This window comes from Aphelocoma coerulescens, chromosome 8 (assembly GCF_041296385.1).
Source record: "Aphelocoma coerulescens isolate FSJ_1873_10779 chromosome 8, UR_Acoe_1.0, whole genome shotgun sequence".
In the NCBI taxonomy this organism is placed as follows: domain Eukaryota; kingdom Metazoa; phylum Chordata; class Aves; order Passeriformes; family Corvidae; genus Aphelocoma; species Aphelocoma coerulescens.
In genome coordinates, this window is record NC_091022.1 from 12,279,018 (window position 1) to 12,303,203 (window position 24,186).

Below are 24,186 nucleotides of genomic sequence, written 5' to 3' on the forward strand. Positions count from 1 at the left end.
CCCAGCACAGTGGGGCAGCAGCAGCAAGATTCTTTTATTAAAGTGACACAGAGATGGGTATCAGGGCTAGCAGGTGCTGGTAGTTTCTTGGCAAGTGGGCCTCATGGAGCTCCAAAAGCCTTACATATTTCTTTTGTATTATTATTATTAAGAATAGCAAAGATATGGCAAGTACATTTAAATTTCCTTGACATTTCTCATTAGTGTTGCAAGAGCTTTGTTTCCTTTTTTTTTCCCTTTGAACTGTGATTTACTGAGCACATTGATGACAAACTACTGATAAAGATAATGGCTTATTTTGTAGCTTACTATAAGGATGTTTTCCCTCCTTATTTTCTTAGGTTTGAGGGTGGCTGTACCTGAGTACTCAGCATTTATTTCACAACAGATATATGCCCTTTCCCCTTTTCAGAAAGCAACTAGAAATTCCCTTGCTTTGTAGCACCTGAATCGCATAATTATAGGTATACAATGCTAGAATGTTATCATAGCAACTTCAAATATATATTTCCTAAATAAAACAGGTAAAGATCCAAATTATGTATGAGGAAAACTGCAAAGACAGAGTAAGTATCCTGAACAGGGACAAGGAAAACCAGGGCTAGGAATTCCAGTGCATTTGTGTCAGCCTGTGCCTGGTGTCAGCCTGTACCACCCGAGGTTGGGGAGCCAGGGTGCTGGGCTCTCGGCAGGAGGAGATTTCAGCCAGCTGCCGCAGCACTTCCCCCTTTCCTTTGTCTGGATGCTGAAATCTAGGCAGAGCCGTCGGACAGATGTTCAGAAACAACCGCAAGTCGCCACTTTCTGCAGCCTGCTTTGCTTCCCAGCTTTAAATTATGCCCAGTGTCATGAACCCTCCTACACCTCACAGCCATGGGAAGAGGTATGTGACCTGGTAAGCTCCTTAACGTGTCATGTTGGGAATACGCATTTTCAAAACTTATCTTCAAAGCTATTCGCAAACAGCCTCCCTATATTTAAATAATGCTTCATCTTAAACTGAGCTAAACTACAGACACCATGAAATGCCAACAGATGGTTGAATTGTGTTTCCATAGCAAAGTAATTTACAATAATTGCTGTATGGACGTAAATGCAATTTTCCATTATATTCATTTTATCAAGTGTTACCATACAACTCTCATGTATTTTATCAGAATACACAGAGAATATCTGAATTTTCATGCAGTAACAATTCTCAATTTGTTCAAACATATTTAAGCTTCAAATCTGAATTTGACACAAAAGCAGAAATCTCTAAAACCAAACTAAATTTAAATCTTTTTAAGAAGCACGCTATATAGTACTGTTGGTTTTGTAGCAACCTTACACTCTTTTTTTTTTTTTTTTTTTTTTGTTTTCAGTGGGAGTGTTTGCATGATATTTTGGAGTTTGGTAATTCAGAGAACACCTTCCACGTCATTCTAAAGACACCTCTTCCCCTCTGTTTCTTTTCCAATGTACGTTACTATTTTGAAGGGGAAAAAAACCCATCCCCAAGACCCCATAGCTTAGAACAGTCACTATGAAAATGGGAAACAACTCCTTGCTAGAAAACGCGCCAAATTATTTTAAATCTATGGCAAATCAAATACCCTTTACTGGAGATGGATTGGTCATAGCTGGAATAAACAGTAAGTAAATATAATTTTTCTGTGTAGAAATAAGAAGTTACTGAGTTTAATTATCTTTAGACTGCAAGCTTGTATATTCAGCTTGTATATTCGGCAAAAAAAAAGTTTGTTTTCTTTAGTATCTTCCTTTCTATCTCTTCAGTTGCCCGTAACCTTTTATAACTGCTGAGACTCAGATCCACTAATAAACAGGACCGGGTAGGACTAAATAATGTGAAGCAAGCCACTACCTTAACACACTGTGCTAAAATACTTCCCATATAACGAATTCTCATTAAAGTAAGCCAGTCATAATGATGGTCATTACACAGAATTATAGACTATAACATCGATTGAATTTAGTGCACTGACAAGAAAAAAGTGCAGAGGAGTGCAGGACATCTGAGCATTAAGCAGCTGTAGCAGTGTACGACAGACATTCCTGACAAGAAGCAGCCAATTATAGCTTAAATTTCTGGCATATAACCAGTTCTGATTAATAGTTTTCCATTACATTACAGACATATTATTAATGTATTAAAAATGTCAAGCTTTGGCAAGAACTAGTATGGCATGGCTCAGTTAGTCTGCAATATCTTCTTTTAATGAGCTTCCATTGATATAGCGAAAGATATTGACCAAAGCACATTAAGGATCATGTGCTGAGCGCTGCCAGGTTTTCTTCCGATGGAGCTATACAATTTGTCTTGCTTATGTTTGTTCCTGCAGAGTCACTCATGGTATGCATTTTACATTTCAGTGCCCTATTGCTAAGGACACATCTATTTGAATTATTTTGTAAAAAAACATTTGGAGTAACATTTCTGAAGTTTACAGCTGTACCAGATGTGTTGTGCTAAGCCTCTAGCTGTGGACAACGCACAGCAATGGAGTTTTTTGTCCTCAGTACTGCCTGTATTTGACCTTAGAAAAAGGTAATCAAACAAATCAGGAATAATGACTGTCTGATGCCCTGATTCCCTCCACCCTGCCCTGCCTAGTTGCACACCCTGGGTGTTGGGGGCCACGGAGGTGGCAAAGAAGGTCAGGGTCCTTGCTGGCTGAGGGCGAGGGAACGGCAAACTGCTGGGAGGACTTCAGCTAATGTATGCAAAGCCTCCAGAGCACACCGCTCCCAGCGTCTTCTGTGTGTGGCAACAGCGCTGGGAACTGCGGCACGTTTGGGGCCTTGAAGATCCCCATGTGTCACAGCCTCTGCAATATGGCAAGCACTAGGAGGCACCGGTGCAGAAGGCCACATCTCTCTCTCTGCCTTCCCCTCTGAGCGCTGCTCCGTCTGCGAAGTGCCGGTCGTTCTGGCCACAAGTGAGTATGTCACAGCCATTTGAGAAGAATGGCAGGCAGCTGACCCCCAGACTAAAATCAGGTGTGAGGAGGCTCTGAGCACATGCATCCCTTTCCAGGTGGAGAAGTCACACCTCACACAGCGTCTTAATTCTGCAGATGCAGGAGGCACCCCCTTTACAGAGTAGATAAAATGCATCTTGGCACAATCAGTGCCAGGGAAGAACTTCAGGTCTCATGAGGGGTTGTTAGCAAACACTCCTCCTTTGCCTCCTTCCATCAGTGTGAAAATCCACCCCCTTCCCCAAATAACTCCCTCGTCACAAGCCACAGCGGCTGGATGCCCTGCATGAGCTCCCTGCTGGGAAATCGCTGTACGATCCATAGGGGTGGGCTCTGGGCCTCTCTCTTTAGCAAGCCACAGGAACGTGAAGGAGGTAATAAAAATAAGAGTGACCACTTCTCACACTGACCATGTATTGGATCGAGTGTATCCCCCCACCACACACGAGCAGGAATGAGAGCCAATACCAGATATTACAGTGCAGCCTGAGGAGAACTGGCTCAAATAACGAAGCAAGGCAAGGAGTGCCGGCTGTCACCTCCTAACAGCGGCAGCTGCAGAACAGATTTTTCCAAAGGAAACATGTTTCAAGTTTGTATCCCTAACAGCTTAAGCAGATGAATGTATCCAATCAAGCCCAAGTAAAAAGCTCCTTTCCTTCCATTTCAGTTATTAATTATTAAGAGCCAGTTTAGAACATAGGAAATAATGTGTATTAGAAAACAGAACTAACCCTCATGCAACTTACATTTACTAAACCTCGTGTTTTATACCATGCTACACTTGAGAGGCTGGTACATATACAAACCAACTCCTTTTATAAAGGCTAAATTATTTACCTATTCAAAGAAGAAGGGAACCTATAGTTAACGATTCAACACACATTATTTCTGTCAATACTTGTATGAAATGCAGTATACTCAAGTAACTGCTTTGGTGTCTTTGGCCTCAAATGCTGTTCTAATCAAAGTTTAGCTTCTATTCTTATCCAGCTTATTTAACTATTTAGCAGAAAAAGATTTCTTTGCCTCGGGAGAAATTTTAAATGTCAATACCTATTGGTTAAAGAAAATAAAATTCAGCAATCTGCTACCAGTAAACTGGGTTTTGGCACTATACTTGAAATACTTTTGGTTTTCACACATTATTCTTTGCTGGCTGACACATCATACTACCACTGCCATTACTTGCCAGGTATCATCAGCTGTCAGAATATGGAGTAAAAAGCATTTCAGCTATTTAAATTTTAGAGCCTTAGTACATAGCTGCATTTTTTCCTCTAGCACCTTTATAATTCTAGAATATTGCCTTAAATATCTCTGTACCTAGCATCAACCTGTTCTGCAAGTTTTTCGTCTGGGACTTTAAGTTAGCATTTGGGGCAGTTACAGGCTTTGTTTTTGGGGTTTTTTTTAATGATTTTTCATGCTTAATAAGCTGATGCACGCTCATCACATAGTGTATCCAGGGTATAGGGCTACAAAACTTTCAAGTTACAGTGTGAGCTGATGACTTTCTAACTGAAAGTTCTTAGCCTCAAAAATTAATGCCTACCGGTTGCTGAATTTGTTCTGTGCTATTGCTGTAATTTACATAAAGAGCTAGAAAGTTGGTGCCACTTATCAGTGTCAGAGGGCTGAGGGTTGAAGCAAAGTTCATAACTCCGTGAGAGTATCACCACTAACTGCTGGAAATGCTCTGGTAATCATCCTTTTAAGGTCCAGAAATATACCAGAAATCAACGTTTATTTTTATCACATGAAAACCACAAAACGAAAAAAACCAAAACAAACTACCACCACCACAACAACAACAAAAAACAAGCCAGAGGAAGTTGTGCTGTGGTGTTCTTCCCTTTGACGGGCTTCCCAGGCCACAGCTTCTCATCCTCAACCGCATTGTCCTTAGGCAAGACAGTGACTTATTCCCTCTTTAAAAGCATTTCCACCGCTTGTTCCACTCACTGTCTCCGCTAACATCTCTGTAGAAGTAATGCTGGCTCCTACCACATCAGATCCGGAATAGCGAAAAGTTGATTGCAGAACAATAAAAGTATATTCATCAGAGGCCAAAACCGCACACGCACGAACTTTGAGAGTAGAAAAGCATCTGCTTTATCGCGTTTAGCCGATCTGCGCTGCTCACCGCCATGAGGGGTTTTCTTTGGGGGTTCTGTGTGCGTGTGAATGTTTAGAAAAGCCGCCTGCAATTTCCGATGCAAGGGAGGAACTGTTTCCAGGCTGGGTACCAGTGACCTGCCCGCTGCTCCTCGCCGGCAGGGCGATGCCCTGCGCCGCCACCTCTGCCCAACGGGACCGCCGCTCTCCCTCAGCGCCCGCGGGAGAATCGGCGCTGCGGGGCGGGCGCCGGCGCGAGGGACGCGCCCCTCCCTCAGGGCTCGCGCTCCCTCAGGGCTCTCCCACCGCCCGCGCCCCTTCAAAGCTCGGCGCGGCGCAGCCCGGCCCGGTTCAAGCTCCGGCTCCCGGTTCCGAGCTCCGGCGGAGGAGGCACCGCGCAGGTACCGCCCCAGCCCGGCCCCAGCCCCGGCCCCCGCCGCGCTCCGCTCCGCGCGGGCGGCAGGGGGCGCGCGGCCCGCGCCGATCCGCCCGCGGTCGGTGGCCCGAGCCCGGCGGGGCGACCCCCGCACACAGCCCCCGGCGCCCGCACCGGCCCCTCCGCGCCGCATCCCGCGCCGGAGCGGCCGGCAAGCTGTACTCACCCTGCGGGCTCGGGCCGCTGGAGCCTCACCGCGGGGCGGCGCGGAGCCGCCGCGGCGCTGGGACGCGCTGGGGCTCCCTCGGTGGCGGCATGAAGGGCCGCGGGTAGGGCGTGAGGAGGGGGGGATGCTCTTCCCCGAGAAAGTTGCCGGTGGGTCACGGGGGGGCTCGGCGGGGCCGCCGCTGGCCCCAGGCACTTGTCAGCGTCGAAGTTTGGCGGGGCGCGGGCGGCGCGCGGCGGGCGGGCGGGCGGCCGCACTCCTCCGGCGCTCGGCGGGGCGGCGGGCGGGTCCTGCCCGCCGGGGCTCCCCGCCCGCCACCGCCGCTCAGGGCGGGGGCGGCCCCGCGCGGGGCGCCGGCGGCCGCGGCATGAGGCGCGGGGCGAGCGGAGCGGACCCCTGGCCGGGGGCTGCGGCGCGGAGGGCTCCGGCGGTGCGGCCAAACTTCGGGGGTCGGCGGCGGCAGCACCTCCTCACTTCGGAGCGACCTCCCCGCGACTGCCGGCGAACGGGGCGGCGGCAGCTACCCCACCTCCGGGCCCGCGCAACGCGCGGCCCTAGCGCCGCCGCCGCGCCCGCCCCCCCGCCGCCGCGCTCCCCGCCCCGCCGCCCCGCGGGCGCACCGCCGGCACCGCCTGCCCCGCGGGGGGGGGGGGGGGCAGCCGGACGGGACCCACCGCCCCGGACCGAGCGGGAGCCGCCCAGCAGCCGGCGGGGCTGCGGCTGCTCCCTGCCCGCTGGAGTAGCCTTAATTTTCCCGTGTTATTTCGGCTTCAGCCTGGTAACGCACAGGTGGAGGTGCTGTCCGTGCTGCTGCCGTCCGAGCCCTGAGCCCGGCGGGCTGGCCCCAGCGCCCCGCCGCAGCCGCGCTTGGCCGCGGGGACAGGGCAGCGTCCCGCCCAACTAGCCGGAGGGTCCCTCCGCAGTGCTGGGCACACCGGGGAAGCGCCGCTTCGTCCTCTGCCTACTGCACCGAAGTGCCACCGACACAGGGAGGGAGCGCGACTTGTGCCGTTGTGGTGCTGCTGTGACCGCCCGCCCCGTACCAGCCCTTCGGGTCTCCTGAAAGACGCGAAAACTCCGTCCCCGCGTTCTGCCGTGCTTTCTCCTTCACTCCTGCACGCCCTCTACTTCTGTCGCTTAAACGAGAGGCGCACACACTTCTCCCTTTCAGATTTCTCCGAGCTACAAAACAGTATCTAAAACTAATAATGACTAGCGAGTCCCGTGTAGGAATTGTGCTTACTCCTGGCAACTACCTGGTTACTGAATTTGACCGACTGCAGCTGGCAGCGCTGGGCAGTGGGACACTGGCTGCATTGTGAACGCTCAGAAGCTGCGTTTATCGTTTGTTTGCGTGTTTTGCATGTTAAGAAGTGTTAAATGTATTTATGTAGGCAACAGTGCCATTGTATTTTGTTGACAAAATTTTGCATTTTGCAGTGCCAGTAGGTAATCAGATGAAATGAGGCAGGGGATTTCTGGAAGAGTAAGAAATTTGTTCTCCATTTGAGCCATGGAATTTGGTAGGTTGTGGAAATAACTGGCAGGAGCCATTAGGAAGGACAATTTTCTTCTTTGCTTTAAGCCAGGTAACCCAGCAAAGTAAAAAAGATGCCTCATAGTTCCTCCTAGCTTTTGTTTCCTTGCGTGGGCAGTGGTGTTGGAATGGGCCTTTCCATTCATTCTCTGAAATCTCTGTGGCCGTGTTAGTGCAGGTACCACATGCATTGGAAAGTTCTTGGTGTGGGAAAGCCAGGAATGTTCAAAGGAGTGGGAAAAATCGGTTTCAGGGATTTTCAATCCCCAAAAGCAGTTTTTGCTTTGTTTGCAGCCTCCTAGTCCCTGAAGTGGTACAAACAGATAGGAGATGGAAATCAGTAATTTTTTCTTCCCACTTGAACTGGAAGCATGTCTGGCATCGAGGTTCCATAGGGTCTTTTGTAAAGAAGAGCGGCAGTTTCACTGCAGTTGGAAGAAAAGGGTTGTTTTCCTAATTACTAGGCAGATGGTGGGCTGTACGGCAAAGTGCAAGAGACTGTACACACTGAGCCAAGTCCCTGCAGTGGCACGTGCGGATGGACCAGCCCTGCTGCCTGTGACAGCTGTGGGGTTCCTCTGCCTCGTGGTGCTCCAAGTGCAGTGGCTTTGTCTGTCTGTGGGCCAGGCTGGACCAGCTGTTTGCAGGTGCTGCAAAGGAAGTGGTTTGGGCGTGTTGGAGGAGTGTGCTCTTGCTTTAGACTTGAATGGAGAGAGGATGCCTTCTTTCCACGTGTGGAGAGCGTAGCTCTTCATGTCACAGTAATGCCACTGGCAGTGGTGTGCTTGGAGAGCAGAGCAGAACCATACACACTGGCTGTGCCACACACACCTGCTCTGCACCTTGTGCTGCTCCAGCCACATGCCCTAAACCTCACCTGCAGGGATGTGTTGGAAGTTTTCTCTCCTCTGCGCAGAGCCTTTGGCCTCTCTCCTGAGACCATTATCTGCCTGGTGGGACTGGCGGGCCACAAAGAATAAATGCAGGACCGAGTCATCTGATATGTCAAACATCATTAAGATCTTCATGCTAATGGTATTGGCCTTTTCTGCATCAAAGCTAGAGCAGCTGGTTTGAGTGCAGTGTCACCAAATCTGAGATTAGATGTGCCTTACTGGTAAAAAGGATGGCCAAAAATCAAATCTACTCTGAGAATGTGGCCAAACTTTACAGCCAAATTTTAAGCTCACTAGAAAGAAGGGATCTCATTTAAATTCTTTGTCAAAGGCTGTTGAAAGGATGGAAAAGCAGATGGAATTCAGCAGCTAGAGACTTGTCTGTGTTGTTTCTGTTCTTTTTAGAGTCATAAGATGGAGTTAAAGGGAGAAGGGACAATGCTTTTATAACCAATCTGAAAATACTGTGCCAATACATGTATTAAATTTCTGACAGCTCTTTTAGTAGTGAGTAGTGATTGTTCACATGTAAATGGACTGGGCAACTCGCTATCACAGCACCTTGATACTGGACTTCAGCAGGATTCCTAAAACAGATTTGATATGTAGACAGAAGATAAGATTAACCAAAGTTTGAAAGGAATATTTAAAAACATTTCAGGTCCCACTGCCTGCCTTACAGGATTGGAAATTGACTAAAATGAAGATTTAGCCAGTTGCGAAATACCAAAGGATGGAAAGTCACAACACTGGGAAAGTGTTATCTTGAAAGTGCTTCCAGCAGTATTTCTTATGTCTTCTCTGTAATAGCTGGCATTGGCCCCTAACGGAACCAGGGAAGGGGATTAATTTTTGATTACTGGCCTGAACATGGGAGCACCTATGCCTATTAGGACACTCCTTGCTACAAGGCATAATTTATACTAGAAGCAGCATAAATTGCTGGTACAGAAGTGATATCGCTGATTGCAAACTTTTGTGTGAAACACCAGCTGAACTGCAAGTTTTTAAGCAAGTCCTAAATCTAAACAAGCTTTGCATGTTTTCAAGCTGTGGTTTGGCTATTTAGTGCATCCCCTCATGTGCCATTATGAATCTTTTATTACTTGCTGTAGTCCAAGTTGACCTCTAATGATACAGCAGAATTATTTTATTAGTGCCTTTCCCCACAGCAGAGTACTGCTGCACTGAGCAGTAACAAAGTACCTGGCTTTGCCTGAAGTAGCAGCTGTCCCTGGAAATGTATCCAGAGACACAGAAAGCTCCCCTGCCTGAAGCTCAGTGTTTCAGCATGGTGGTATCTGAGGGCCACAGTGAAAAATGCAGGTGTGATATGGTGCAGTGGCTGGGGCCTGACCTCAAAACAGAGAGGCTGATGATGGTGGGGCCAGTGCCCTGGCAGGACAGAGGAGAGGAGGCAGTGGGTGCAGCTCCTGGGGGCTGAGCGGTGGCAGGGAGGGTCCTACTGTGCAGAGGGCGGCTTGGTGCTTCTGTGCAGCTCTGCTCTGCGGAGCCACTCCTGCTCCATATGCTGCTCTGCTCCTCCATCACACTGCATACATATTTCTGACCTCTTTTGCCACCAGCTGAAGGAGGTTTTGCAGAGCAGCAGGCGAAAGGTGTGGGAGACAAAAGCAGGAGTAGTGCTAATTTGGCCCTGCCTCCCACTGCTGAGCTGAGACAGGGGTAGAAATGGCAAGAAACAGCAAATTCTCCCAGAGGCAGCACTTGTCTGCCCACTTTATTGCTGCTTTGCCCCCAGTAGTTTAACCTTCTGTAAAATCAATTGGCTGTCTAGAATGTGAACGTTGGTCTGGGCTTCCATCTTTAGTGCCTCCAGTGCTTACAGCAGAATGATTGGAAAATTGTATTTAGATAAATGAGAAAATCAAAAGGTTTCTGCGTTAAGAGTTGGAGTTGTTCAACCTGGAGAAGAGAAGGCTCTGCAGAGACCTTATAGCACCTTCCAGTACCTGAGACCAAGAGCAAGAGAGCTGGAGAGGGATTTTTTGCAAGGGAATGTAGTGATATGAAAAGGGGAAATGGCTTTAAACGAAAAGGAGATAGATTTAAATTAGGTCTTAGGAAGAAATCTTTTACTGTGAGGGTGGTCAGGCACTAGAACAGGTTGCCCAAAGAAGTGGTAGATGTCCCCTAGACATCTAGTGGTAGAGTTCAAGGAAGAGTTGGATGGGGCTTTGAGCAACCTGGTTTAGTGGAAGGTGTTTTCCTACCCATGTTGGGAGAATTGGAACTAGAAACCAACCCAGGCCATTGAATGATTCTATGATTTGTACATGCAGGGAGATAAATCCTGACCTCTGTTCAGCGAAGCAGTGAATACACAGACATCGCTATGTTGTGTTTTGACACTGCTCGAGCTTCAATGTAGCTCAAGGGCAGGGGGCAGGGAGGCTACTGAAAAAAGTCACCCATTGCTCTGAAACCTCCATCACGGTACAGTTTGTGAGAGGTATTCTCTGAGCAGGCTGAGTGACAGAACAAAAAAATGCTGGCAGCTACAGGTGCCTTGTCTAGACCACGGCTTCCATCACAGCACTCTGCACCAGCAGACCCAGCTTAGCAGCCCTGGGAAGTCCTAATGGAAAAGGCCTGTGGAGGCACACCCCTGAGTAAGGTAATCTGGGCAGCCAGCTGGGAGTATGATGTTACACTGATGAACACTACATCAAGAGATATGCGAGACATCCTACTCCTGCCTCCATTTCCATACAGCTTGATAATGACTTTTGCTCCTTAGAGGGTAAGGAGATCTTTCCCAATGATGTTTCAGGGCTGAGAGCTTCTCTGAACAGAGCATGGGGGTCTGAAATCTTGAAATAGCCTATGTATGAAATCTGGGAGAAAGACTACCTCATCAGCAGCGTTTTTCATTTGGCTGGGACTGTTTCCTGCTAGCAGGCTGCGGGACCCCATTACTCTTTCCTTAGGTCCAGGATAGAAAATGGACCATTTCAGGTCTCCTGGGAGCAGTGTTTCTGTAATTCCTATGCAGTTCCCAGGGAATGTAGGCAAAGAATTTCCATGAGATGTGCCCTCAGTGAGAAGGCAAAGTCAGTTATTTTTTACACAAAGTGTTGTTCTTAAGTATTGTACTTGTTGATTCAGAGATGCATGTAAGTTACAGCCTGGATTTCCATTTGTAGACTGAAAATTGTTTTGTTCTAATAATAAATACTGAATCTTTGTTGTTCCCATTTACATAACATACATGACACAATGTGTAAATCCTCAACAGTATTTTTCCAGAACTTAGCAGCTTGTTTTTCTGCAAACATAAACATTTATTTTTGGTGTTAATAATTAATAATATGCCACATCCCCATAATAAATGCAAAATCTAATCTTGTATAGACATAAATGTAGCTGCCAAAGTAGTCTTTCTGTGCTGTAAATGACTTTCACAAAGTGGTAGCATACATTTTATTTTCAATCACTGTTTTTTTTATTTTGCGAACAGATATGTCATTAAATTAAATGTTTTCCTTTGCAATCAACAAATAATTCACACTTTAAAAAAAAAGAAAAATCGTTAATAATTATTTAAAAAGGGGACATGGCTAATAGAAAAGTCTTTGCAGCTGTATCCTAAGCAAAATACAGACAGGAATGTGGAAAATCCCAGCAATGGAGGGATATGAAAATGTCAGTCCTTTTCTGCAGTGAAAAAAAGGAAATTACCTATTTGGGGTCAAAGTCACTCCTGCAGCTGGACAGAGAATGGCTCTATGCTGTGCAGAACAAGATACTGGAGTGGTGCAGGGTAGCAGATAGAGCTACACTCTTCTCTCACTTATTGATTCCTCCCTCCAGAGTCCAGTATTTTTTAGTTTCATCACTTCCTAGAAACCAGCAGTAGCTGAGAAACCTCCTGACAAAGTCTTGGGGTTCTATTGCCGCTTATGGCTGTCCCACCTGGCAGCCGGGGGTGTGGCTGCTCTCGGTTCTGCTGTGACTGCTCTTCCTCACAGTGTGTCTGCTCTTCGTCACGGTGTGAGCACAGCCAGCAGCAGCTGCTGGGCTGCAAGCTGTGCCTGTGCTCACGAACGCTGGCTAGCAAATTAGATGGTATTTTAGCACTGATTTCTAGTACGAGGTGCAATGGGGTTTGTCTCATTTTCAGGGAAGCCACATGGAACTGTGGTTTGCTAAACTGCAGAGGAAATAGCCATCTTTCCAGAGTAGGCTGAGCTGACTTTTTGGGAAAGGTAACGCTAACACCAATGACTTAACAAAACATGAGATGTTCTCTTAGGCTGTTTTTAAAGACTTTTTATTTATATATTTGTTTTGCTTTTATTTATACTATTCCAGCCATTAACTCTTGTCTTTGTTGACAATGCATTGGCTGTGGTTAGTAGTGAGGGTGACATAAGGGTCCTCAGAAATTTGTCAAACTATTTAGAAACAGTGAACCTTAATATTCCACCATGAAATAAGAGATGAAAGAGATTTATCTAAAAAGTTTTCATACTATCATTATGCATTCTGTAGAAGACAAAGCCCATAAAAGTCCAGTTGCTATTCATGAGCCAATACTTATTAATCAAATGAAAATAAGGTGCCCTAAGAAGGCTGAGTGCAGAGTAACTGGGCTGGGATGACTCAGCCATCTTTACAGTGACAAACTCACTAAATGGTATTGTCCAATGTGCTTTGCCGGAATGTTTTCAAAATTCCCGATTTTCTGTATTTTCTCTCTGTTCACCTTCTGTTGGGCACTTTTTCTGGAAACTCTAGACACTTCATGGAAACACCCAGTCACGTAGAGCTTCACAGAGGCTCGTGTTGCTGTAGCCGAACTGAGTTCTGGGGGAGCCTACTTACCTGCATGGGTGATCATAGGGTATAGCTGTCAATACAATTGATCCAAAATGTGCATAGCAAGATTTTTTTGCACTTCCAAAAAGGCTCTTAAAAATGAAATGTTCTATAGAAATGGCCAGCACCAATGCAAGCTTCAGCCATTTTTCAAACATAATAGTAAACACAATATATTATAAATAGGAATAGATTATTTGTCAAAAAATATTGAGCCTGTTTTTGAAATGGAGGTTCTATCTTTTGATTCTATATTTTGAAAATATTTCTAGTACTTGGGCTTTTTTTTAGCAGATAGACTTGTCAGGACTTGGAGTCAGGGACTTCTGCTTGTGTTTGTGTACAGAACCGAGCACTGCTCTCATCTCAGTTATGCATCTAAGGTTGGACTTGCTGCATATAGTACATACAGTAATTAACAGTCCTTCATCATCTGTCATCAGGTACCTTCTAGCTGTTAATATTATCCTAAATGTATTTCCTTTGGAAAAATAGCTTTTTTAAAGACACACAGGTCTCAGTATGTATATGATAACTAGCTGAGACAACCAAATAATCCAAATTCAGTTCCCAGATGAAACTTAATGTCTGGACACAGTGAGTACTACAGTTGCTGTGTTAAAGAACCATCTATATTTTGTTCCCTCAGCAGGGCAAAATGCACATGTTGGGAAGTACTGGTTATTTACCTGATTCCACCTTTTCATACACAAATACAGACATTATTTAGTACCACTTTTAATCTGTCCAATATTTTAATATTGAATAGAAACCTTCCTGTGATAATTTTCATTATTCTATTATTGATGGATTTCTTTCATGGAGGAAAAGTATAATTTAACACCGAGGAGGGGATTACAGTAGCACTCTGACATGAGACAAGAACAATGGGCAGGGATAGTATTGGCAACTATCTTATCCCTCCCAGTGAAATGGATAGATAAGTATATAAAAGCATTTATTACTTGAAAACTTGGATTATGAAGAGGCAGTTTTGGGTGTTCATTTGATAGGAATGTGGAAGTCCTGGAGGGAGAAGTAGGGAAAACTCAATTTTCACACAACTGAGCCACAGTTTTGTCAGGTAGCCATTAGTTTTGATTTGTGGTATACCATTATGAACCAGTGAAGGGCAGCACTATCCAACTGTTCTAGGCAACTAGATAGATCACTAATTATGTTTTCAAGTTTACAATGATGTAAACATTAGGTGTTTGACTGGATTTGCTATGAAAATTGTTGTGTTGCTGTATTGCTGCAAAACAGTAACTTCAAGAGCATTTTGTAATCATCACCAGATTTCTGCAGTTACAAATTAACATCTTACTTATAGTGGATTTTAGGAAAGGGCATTTCATTTATTGAAAAGCTGAATCTCTTGCCAAGAGTATGGTCAGTTCAATTGCTTTATTAGGTTGCGACATAGGGTCTACACATCAAAACAGATTTTAGCAAATTGAAATATCATTAGTATCAGAAATATGTAAACAATAATACAGATATTTTTGTAGTGCAAAACACTGGAGGTATGGTTTTCTACACAAATTGGTAGATGAGATTAGTACTTTTATTTCTGAAGTTTCCTTCAGCATTTTTCAATAGGAATTAATGATCTGCGTGTCTGATACTGATATTTATGCTCAATAGAACAGAATATTGGAAAAAACTTTCATTAACAGTTTTATTTTTTTCTTCATGTGTGAAAATGTAGCTGTATAACTCATACAAACCCTTCCAAAGTGCTATGTTATTTACTATGGTGTTTGGGAGGGAATAAAATTTAGTCTCTTTTTAAAGGTTCTATGCCCATGTGCACATCTAAAAATTACTTTAATAGTGTTCTGGTTTTTACTCCAAAAATAATATCTTGAGGATATTGTTCCAGAGGAAGCTATGTTATACCAGAAGTCCATACTAACAATAGTTCATCTGCTTGTAAAGCAAAGCTATACTTTGTTCTGGATTTGAAGTATTTGTCATGTGAATTCAGATGGTGACACTGTGTCCTTGCAATTTTTTGCATGATGTCAGCACTTTAGGTTTTTTAAAGATGCCTTTCTGGCATACAGCTGGCTCTTCTGCCAAAAAGAAAAGTCTAACTGGTGTGTACCAGAGCAGGAATTTCACCTGTAGTGCTTTCAGGTTCTACAGAAAATTGGTGCTGGTTGAGGAAGCTACCCTTGGCTCAGGGATTAGATAGGCAAGGATTCATCATCCCCTGTAAGAGATCTGAGTTAGTGAGAATCCAGCTAGAAGCCTTCTGGCTTAGGGGTGGGCTCCAGGGGAGAGAGCCCCTGGGTGCTGCCTCTGCAGCCCCATGATAGCTCTCTTAAACTGCATTTGAGAGAAGTCCTGATTTTATTTCTTTGTCTTCTTTTTCACGCAGACATACAATTCCTTTAGCCTTGCAGTACTATAGAGAGGATGTCAGGGCCAAGATGATGTTAGTTTCTTTCTTTCTCTAGCAGACTAGTACTTACTAAACATAAATATCAGGATATTCCCATTCCTATAGCTGACACCATTTATTCATATTTTAAATTTAAATTTCACCTGCATTGCAAGACATTTATTACTATATTTAATATGCAAGACTGTCCAATTAATTAATGAAAAATTCTGGGACACTGGTTACAAATTAAAATGGCAACATTTTCTGCAATAATGGTTTTTATGTTGGAGAACCAGACCAATAGATCAGATTATAGAAAGATGAATGAATCCACAAATGAATTAAATGATTAAAAGCTTAAGCTGGCAGTGAAGTTTATATGTTTACTCTGATATGTAAAGCATCTATTGATCTGAAGTTTGATCAGTAGTATTTACAAATTTATTCTCATATACATCATTATGATTGTATTCTCTTGTGCTAAAAGTTTACTAGCTTACCTGAGTAGGGTATACTGATTACCCAGGCTGCTGGAGATGCTCAGACATCTTGGGGAGCTCTGCTGCCCATGCATTCGTAGGGCTTCCACCTGAGGTGGGAGGAAAAATGAGCAGGAGTGCAAATGTTTGTCCCAGGTGAAAGGATAGCATAGGGATGCATCAGTCCTCCAGGGGCGGTGTGTGCTCTGTGTGACAGCCGGCTGAGGCAGCTGCTGGGGCTGTCCTGGGCCCCAGCTGTTTGTGGTGGAGAGGCAGGGAGAGCAGACTGGGACTCTCAGCCCTGCCTCCTCCCTCAGGACAGGGTTGTCTCTCCTTGCAGGAACAGTGGAGTGGAGAAGGCCACAGAACAACGACTGCATGAGTTTGGCCATTGGCATGAACAAGAGCAGGAGGAGACCAGACCTGAGTCAGGCTTGTGAGCTCAGGCTGCAGTGCAGTGCATCTCTGAAGACTTCTGGTGTTTGTTCTCAGAGGTCTGTTTATCCAGGGCTTTTAAAAGTAGGGTTCCAGAGGGTAAGCAAGTCTTCTCCTAGTCTCTTGTTCTTAATTTCCATGATGCTCTGAAAAGACATTTTACTAAACTTCACACATGCCCTCCCCTCCTCTGAGTTTGGACATTTTGAGGGATCCAAGGACTGATTTCAGGACCTGAGAGGATGAGAACTCACTGTATTATGCTCCAAAAAGGCATGTAGAGAGAGAAAAAGATGTGAACCTGGAGGTTTCTCTGTAAAATAGAGCTTAAAAAGAACTGTGAACAACAGACAAGTAATTTCAAAAAAGCAAAACTGGATTAAGCAGAACCTGGGGTTTGTTAAGAGAGGAAAGCTGGGCAATGGACGTGGTCTGCTGATAAAAGAGAAAGTACAAAGGATCTCTGAAAGCAAATATTTTAACAGAATTAATATTTTTCAGAATTATTCACAAACACATAAAAAGGATTAGAAAGAAAAGTTTCTGAAACGAGAAGTTAAATGCCAAGGGGATGCATCTAGCATCCATACTGTAGTTGATGGTAAAGCTATAACTGCTTTCAACCGGTGTGGGGTTCAGACTTGGCTCTTTCAGAGATGCCTGCCAGGTGTTCTTTGGACCATCTACCCTCTCGGGCTCTTTGATTTCAGCAGCTTTGTTTGCAGATCTGGGGCTGGGTTCCCAGGGACCGAGAGCTGGGAGAGCAGGTTTTGACATTAGCATCTGTCCCACTGGGGAATCTGCCACCGGCTTCCAGTCCTGCCCAGCATTTCATGCAGATCAGAATCAATATCAGCTAAAGCTATAGCTTTACATATTGGCCATGTACATCCTTCTGACTTATGCAAAAACATAAACTAAAATATGTGTTCTCATTTTTCATATGATGTCTTCACCTGATGTCTGAAATCACAAATTATATCCAAAATGAGAAACGTTGTGTGCTCAACTAGTATATATTGTAACTTTTAAAAAATGTATTTTTATAGAGGGTCATATTACATTATATTTGTATATATTCAGTGGCATGGAGCGAAGCAATAGTTTTACAGGAACTATAAATGTGCTGCTCTGATTGGAATCTGCCGTGGCCCTGCTGGAATGTTCTGTAATGGGCATCACCAGCAGGCAAAATGGGGCAGGGAACCAGCAGGAAGGGTGAGGTAAATAAATACTCATAGCAGAGCCAAGGCAGTACAACTTAGAACAGCAGATGCTAAAGCTTGTAAGTAACTTTACTTAGGGGAATAATTTCATATTAGTTCTTAAGGGTTCTTTTGTCTTTGTAATTGTGTTCTCTTGTAAATAAATATGTAGGTTATCTTACCAAACAGGTAACACAAAGTCTTTTACAATAGGAAATTAAAATATTTAAAGTCAGGTAATGACTTTAAATATTGAAAGTCATGTTGTTGCCTGAACACTCATTTACTTCTGAGAAACTTGGCCCAATTGCCCTAAGAGAGCTGCTTACTCCATTCGGATTCTTATTTAAAAATTATATTTAAAATAGGGATCTGAACTAGTTTTTGTTTTGTTGTTTTTTTATTTGTTTGGTTTTTTATTTTGTTTTAAGGCCCTGTTTTACTCAGCCCAGCAGTCTCAGAGTTCAAAAGAAAAGCATTTTGCGACATGAACCTGAACTATATTTTAAAAGAAAGCCATTAGAAATATTATTTTCTAACACATTTCACAGTTTATTGATGCTAGTAGCAAAAAAAATATGGAGAAATACATATAGAGTAATTTTGTCCCTGGATCATTATAGAAAGTGTGATTAGTCTCATAATTAATAAACAATGTGCAGCTGAAACTGCAGGGAGGAGGCATGTGCATGACTGCAGTAGAGGCTCATGGGTTAATTGTGTGTGTTAGGGTCCTCTCTCCTCCCTCAAATGAAGAAATGAACATCTAGCAGCACAAACAATTGCTGTTCTGTTGTCTTTCATGTACAGGCTGCGATAAGAGTATGGGAAATGAATTGTGGGTCAAAAATGACATTAGCATGGAAACTCTATTTTCTTTCCTTGGGGCTCTCTATGATAACTTGTGTGTGGATGTCTCATTGCAGCTGTGGTCTTATCATCACCGTCAATTGCATCTGCTTGCTTATTTCTGCATCCTTTTATCCACCACAGATCAAAATCAGAAGTTCCATTTCAGCTGTGTGCATGTTCTCCAGTCAATCCAATAACTTCATCTTCTTTCTCCTGCAGATAGGCTTCTTCACTCCCATCTGCTGCATAGATTTCCAAGGTCGTTTGGAAATTGCTTAAGCAACCTCAGTGTATCAGATGAGAGATGCATTCACTGTGGAACAGATAGAGAACTTTTCTTCCCTTTTAACAGTTTGGAATCATTTAGTTAATAGATGGTTAGTAGCTTTATGGCTTCTTGGCAGCTTCCTGAGCAGGTGGGAATCCTTGGATGGTCTTACTGCACTGTGGTTACATAATATATGTGATGTCAGCCTCTACCACAATGGTTGCTATTCCATAGCATGGAATTATTCCTGGGAATGTCTGAAGAAGCTATTCGAGTTTTGTCCTGGTGGATACTGAAATTATTAAGGGATGAATAGAGTGAAGTTTGTGTTAATGCCATCTTTGCTCCACCCTGTATGGAATGTTAACCATAGCTCAGCCATCTGTCAATATCTACACCTCTCAATCCTATGGCCAATTACTGGAACCAGGCCCTCTCTGTATGTATTTTAGAAATTAGTCTCTGATTATTAAATCATGACTGCATGTTAACACACATTATTTTTATAAACCCACTGCAGGCTCCCATGCATTATAAATAAATTGTATTAACTCCAGTTCATATGAAATATTTATAAATATTATGGAAAGGGCTCACTTTCTGTGCATAGTTATTAGACATTTTAGATTATAAAAGATTGCAAATGGTCAATTATGTAAAATTATGAGAATACAAACTTAAAACCAGGCTCATAATCATACAATGAGAGACACAGAAAACCAAGATTCCAACTAGGTTCAAGAAGAGTGGCATGCTTTATGTTTCTTAATTATCTTTATTTCCCAGTAGCATTGCTATTGCCAGAGCTCAATTTACTATGTGCCAATGAAAGAGTAATAAGTTGCAGAGACACTCCTATATCAGATGAGAGAGTTTCACTCTCCTCTGTTGTCAGAACATAAACCCATAGAGGTCAGATCATTTTAGCTCTACTGTGTTTGACTCAGAGCAATTTTGTAATTTAGGGCAAAAATCAGCTGTGAAGTAAATGGTTCTTACCAGAAACCCTTCCAGAGATGGGCAATGAGGCTGTTGATGTCACTTAATGTTAAGCAGCTAATGGGAATTACAAATCTAAATATTTTTGTAAATCTAGGTCATAACTCCTGAGTCTTTGAAAATATACCCTAGGGTGATAATAGACCCCAGAAGCCAGAGCAGGACTACTGAGCCTGCTGGTTTGCAGTGCTCTAGTTTATGGACTAGGGAAGGACATGGCTGAGTGACAGGAAGAAGTTTTTGAAAATATTCATTGACGTTCCACTGAATCCGATGGAAATCATCTTTTCTCCTCTGGGAGAACCTGGGGAGACCAGTGAAGAATACATCTGAAATCCTCAGCCTGGTGGTCTGAGCTGGCCTTCATAAAGCTGCCTGTTAGTTTCCCTGTCAGGGATTAGAAGGTTTTGAGATGTTTTACCTTTTTGTTTTGGTGAGGAAGCCCCTCTAAAACGACTCTGTATGGTCTTTTACACAAATATGATAAACCTGTTTACCAAACCTCCTCTCATCCACACCTTTCTTCTAACTAAATCTAGGTTATGTCCCTAGTTAGAAAATTAATAAGTTAAATGTTTGTACAGCACCTTGAAGCTGTAAAGGGCTGTCTAAATCCCAAGTACTAGCAACCCTCTCAATTATGATACAGCATGTTTATACAAATATGTTTGATGTCCTCAGAACATTTGGACTAAGTGGAGCATACTTCCTGTTGAGAATAGATTTTGCTAGTTGGAAGCCATGCCTTATGAAATGAAGGCTGCTGTCACAGCATCCAGTTCAGAAAAATAATGACATAAAGAAACATATTTTGCTACATTAAACCCACATTTTCTACATATTTGGAGGAATAAAAGATTTCAAAAAATCCCTTCTTCCTGATTTAATCAGAATTGTGTTACTTTACTGATTACAGAAGCACCTGCAAGTTTTATTATAGTGGCATTGCATTTGCCTTTAGTTAATGGTCTGACTATTTTCATTATGTATTTTTATGAGTTTATTGTTTGGACATTTTAAAATGGAAACATAATGAAAATCATAATGGAATTAGGAAGCTTTCCTCTAGAAGAGCAATTTTCACCATAGCCTGCTCCTACCAGTACTGTCTTTCTCCTTGTAAGCAGAGAAGAGGGCTGGCTTTGGGAATACTGGGATTTGCTGTGAGGTCCAGGAGTGCAGCCAGGGAGAAGGCTTGCTCTAAAGCAGTTCTTCTGTCACATTTGCAGGAGAGATGTAATAAGGTGCATGAAAAGACTAAAAGAAAATGTAGTTGAAGTCAGTCTTCTATTTTCACTCTTAAGACAATGACTTCTCCCTCTATATACCAGGCTATACTTTATTATCATAAGCTTTCTTTGACTCAGAATATCTTTAGCATTCTGATTCTTGAATATTGAAGCTGTCAGGCAGTACCTCAACAAGCAGAATCTATTTTTTCAGGGAAGTATTTCTCATGATTACAATGCTTTTTAGCCCCAATTAAGGATGGTTTATGAATTACAATATCACTGCTAATGCCAGTAAAGAGGTCACACTTTGCTGTGATGGAGAAGAAAAATTGTGCCTAAGGACTCCAGAGAATGCATGTACATTTTGGGTAAAGAGCTGTTAGACTTCTAACAGCTATGTCGGAATTCATATGCTCATCATTGAAAGCTGATACTGGATAATTAAGCCATGCCAAGAGATAGCCTCAAAGATATGCTACCAAGGATACAGCATGCTATTCATGGCATTAAAAAAGCTCTAAGGTAGAAAATTCTGATTTGCTCACCATTAGGGTGGCTCTGCCGCCACTGAAGTAAAAAGTAGAAGTCCTGTCAGCCTTCACAGGAACCATGCTGCTCTACTGACACGTGTCAGATATCTTCATAATTAATTTCATGACCAAGGATCTTAATTGTACATCTGATTCAACCTTACTCATCAGTAACGTATTAAAAGTATAGATGGGCAAAAAGCAACTGTTCTTGCAATGACTATCAAGCCTTCAGCATTGTTTCTTTTTGCCAGATTAAATTGAAATTGAGAGGAAATAGAGAACCCCCCTTTCAGGACAGTGTTCTGATAAGAAAGAGCTGCTGAGAGTGATTAGGGAGTCGCCTAAATGATGGTTAAAAGAATGATTCCCCATACTTGAGCACTGGCCTGCTTGTGCATTGCTTTCCCTCCACAGCCTGGGAGCCACTATGCCCCAGCAGAAGTGATAAATCACAGCAGGCAGGGCTGCAAGAGGCTCTGCTGGTCCCCATCCTGCACCCTCCCTCCTGCAAAGTCCCTGGGTGCCCCACTCCATCCTGCCTGCCCAAGCTCCAGGCTGCCAGCAGTGCCCGCACTACACAACTGCTTTCACTGGCAAAAACATCCTGCCCTACACCCCTCCTTCTGCAGTTTCACCATCTTTTGTCATGCTACTTTTTGAGCCCATGATTAATCCCCATCTTTTAAATCAACTGTTGCCCTGAAAAGCATTTCTGAGTGGTGCTTAGGCCCCTGGGATCTTCCCCCTCCCAGACCACTGCCTTTTGCTTCCTGCAGTTGCTCTTCATCAGCAAGGCTGTTAATTCTGCCTTCTGCTTTTTTTTTTTTCTTTTAGCTCTTTTCTCTGATATTTTCTATTCTATGGAAATCAGATGACAGTCAGAACTACAGATGGAATTAAACTGAGTAATTCATTATGCCAGACTTCTACCTATGTTTTCCATATCTGAAATCTGGTAATAATTTTTCTGTCGATAATTTATCATTGATGCAACCTTTTCTTGTCTCACCTTTTTTTGTTTATCTTATCAACCAGGACCAAGCCTGCAGAATAGAGCATCCTTCATATCCCTGCCTAACTCTGTACGGAGACCTGCTGGTTTCTCTGCCTGTGATTCCATACCTGCTGCATCACTGGACTTCCCTCAGCTTTCTCGTGATTTTTGTATTAAACACATGAGATGGTATCACAGACAAGTTGATCTGTCTCAGTGTATGCTTTTTGTTCCCAAAACACAGCGGTCATGGGAATGGGTTGCCCTTCTTTAGCCCACTCCATGTGTTCATCCCATAGCTGCTTAATTGCCTAAATGTCTGATTTTCTGTTTACTTTAAATCTTGTTTGGCACATGGATTTTTTGATGTGTCATTTGGGTGTAGAAGCTTCTCTTCTTTTCCTGTGAGTGTCTTTCAGTTGAGGTAGCCCATCAGTGCAGGCTCCCTGTGTGACCTCAAAGGACTTGCTGTCCATAAGAATTCCAAATCATTGTTTAAGCTCATTAGTAAAGAGCATTTACTATAGATACTAAAAGCCCAAATGCTTAAGAGATCTTCACACTGCAAAAACTATTATGCAGTATCTTCACTTATCTCACAAACAGTATCACCCCACTGTTTGTTGGTTTTTTTTCTGAAATAATCAATATGTCTTATAATTGGCTGCTCATCATGAGCAATTTCCAGAGTTGGTCAAATATTTTATGGTGATCCTTAAAGCTTTCTGGCTGTCACCCGGAGTAGTGACCTCATATGTATTTTTTGTGTATGTTATGCAACTTTCTTCTTGGGAATGATCAGGAATCCTAATACCGAGTTGGGAAATTGCTGTATTTTGTTCCCAAGAGCCAAGCTTCTTTACCCATGAAGTTGTCCAACTGGGCAAAGGTGCAGCTAGTATCTAAACTACCTGTTTTAATGATGGTGATGTGATGGATGATCACAGTGTGGATCTTTAACTTGTTTCTTTAGTAAATACTCAGACTTTTTCATGCTTTACTGGGTGAAATATAATTTATATGAATGTGATAGTATTAATATACATTGGATTGTGTTGTTAAAACTGAGCAGAATTTGATTTATTAAATTTTACTTGATTAAAAGCAATTTCTAATTAAAAAGTAGTTCCTATGTTATTATTTGCATTCTCTGTAGCACATGTGCATTTTAAAGAAACAAACAGTACATATTAAGATCATACTAATTGGCATGAAGGTTACCAGAGCAATAGCTTTAACTGAAATCTACAGTAAATAGAAGAATAAACCCCAAGGTAAATATCACTAGCTTTACAGCTCCCCATAGTGCAACAGGGACTGCCACAGGAAAGCAGTCAATTTCTATACAAGCTTTATTTTTCAGTGCTGGTTTTCCAGCAGTTATAGCAATTTGGAACTGAAAATGCACAAAAATATTGCTTTCACATAAGCAAAACGTTTTCTCCAGCACTCTTGTCCAATGGCCTGATGAAGAAATGGCCAGTGGGGCATGTAAGAGATGCCCAAGCTTCAGCTCTATTGACCTGGCTGAGATGAGGCTCCCTTGCCACACTTGTGTGACACTGTGCAGTGTGAGACTCTCTGCCCATCCCAGCCAAGGCATTGTGCCCACAAAGCAAGGTGGATTGTGGAGGGACCAAGGGGTGCATCTCAGACTCTTCCAGAGGTGAATGCTGCCTTTCAGCTTGCCCCTTTGAGTTGCTGTGTTTAATGACTCCTTAAAAGCTACATTTTTTGGTTCCAGTTCTAGTTCTCCAGCTTCATTCTTTGGTTACTATGAAATATATATATATAAAATAAAAATATATATAATAATATTCC

At 43.3% G+C, this 24,186-nt stretch overlaps 2 long non-coding RNA genes across 3 annotated transcripts in view; both read left to right on the forward strand.

Annotated features, from left to right (window-relative positions):
- LOC138113783 (uncharacterized) overlaps positions 1–4,067 on the forward strand; it is a 32,618-nt gene extending 28,551 nt beyond the window's left edge. Inside the window, exons 3-5 of the long non-coding RNA XR_011152328.1 lie at positions 757–883; positions 1,365–1,634; positions 2,374–4,067. This is a non-coding gene — a long non-coding RNA (uncharacterized lncRNA). The remainder of the gene's footprint in view (positions 1–756; positions 884–1,364; positions 1,635–2,373) is intronic.
- Positions 4,068–6,430: 2,363 nt separating this feature from the next.
- On the forward strand, positions 6,431–23,390 carry LOC138113784 (uncharacterized). Of its 2 annotated transcripts, none has more exons than XR_011152329.1 (3): positions 6,431–10,898; positions 16,188–16,381; positions 22,407–23,390. It is a non-coding gene; the product is annotated as an uncharacterized lncRNA (long non-coding RNA). The 2 variants fall into 2 exon arrangements; XR_011152330.1 differs by lacking the exon at positions 6,431–10,898 and adding an exon at positions 12,215–12,363.
- Positions 23,391–24,186: the final 796 nt, after the last annotated feature.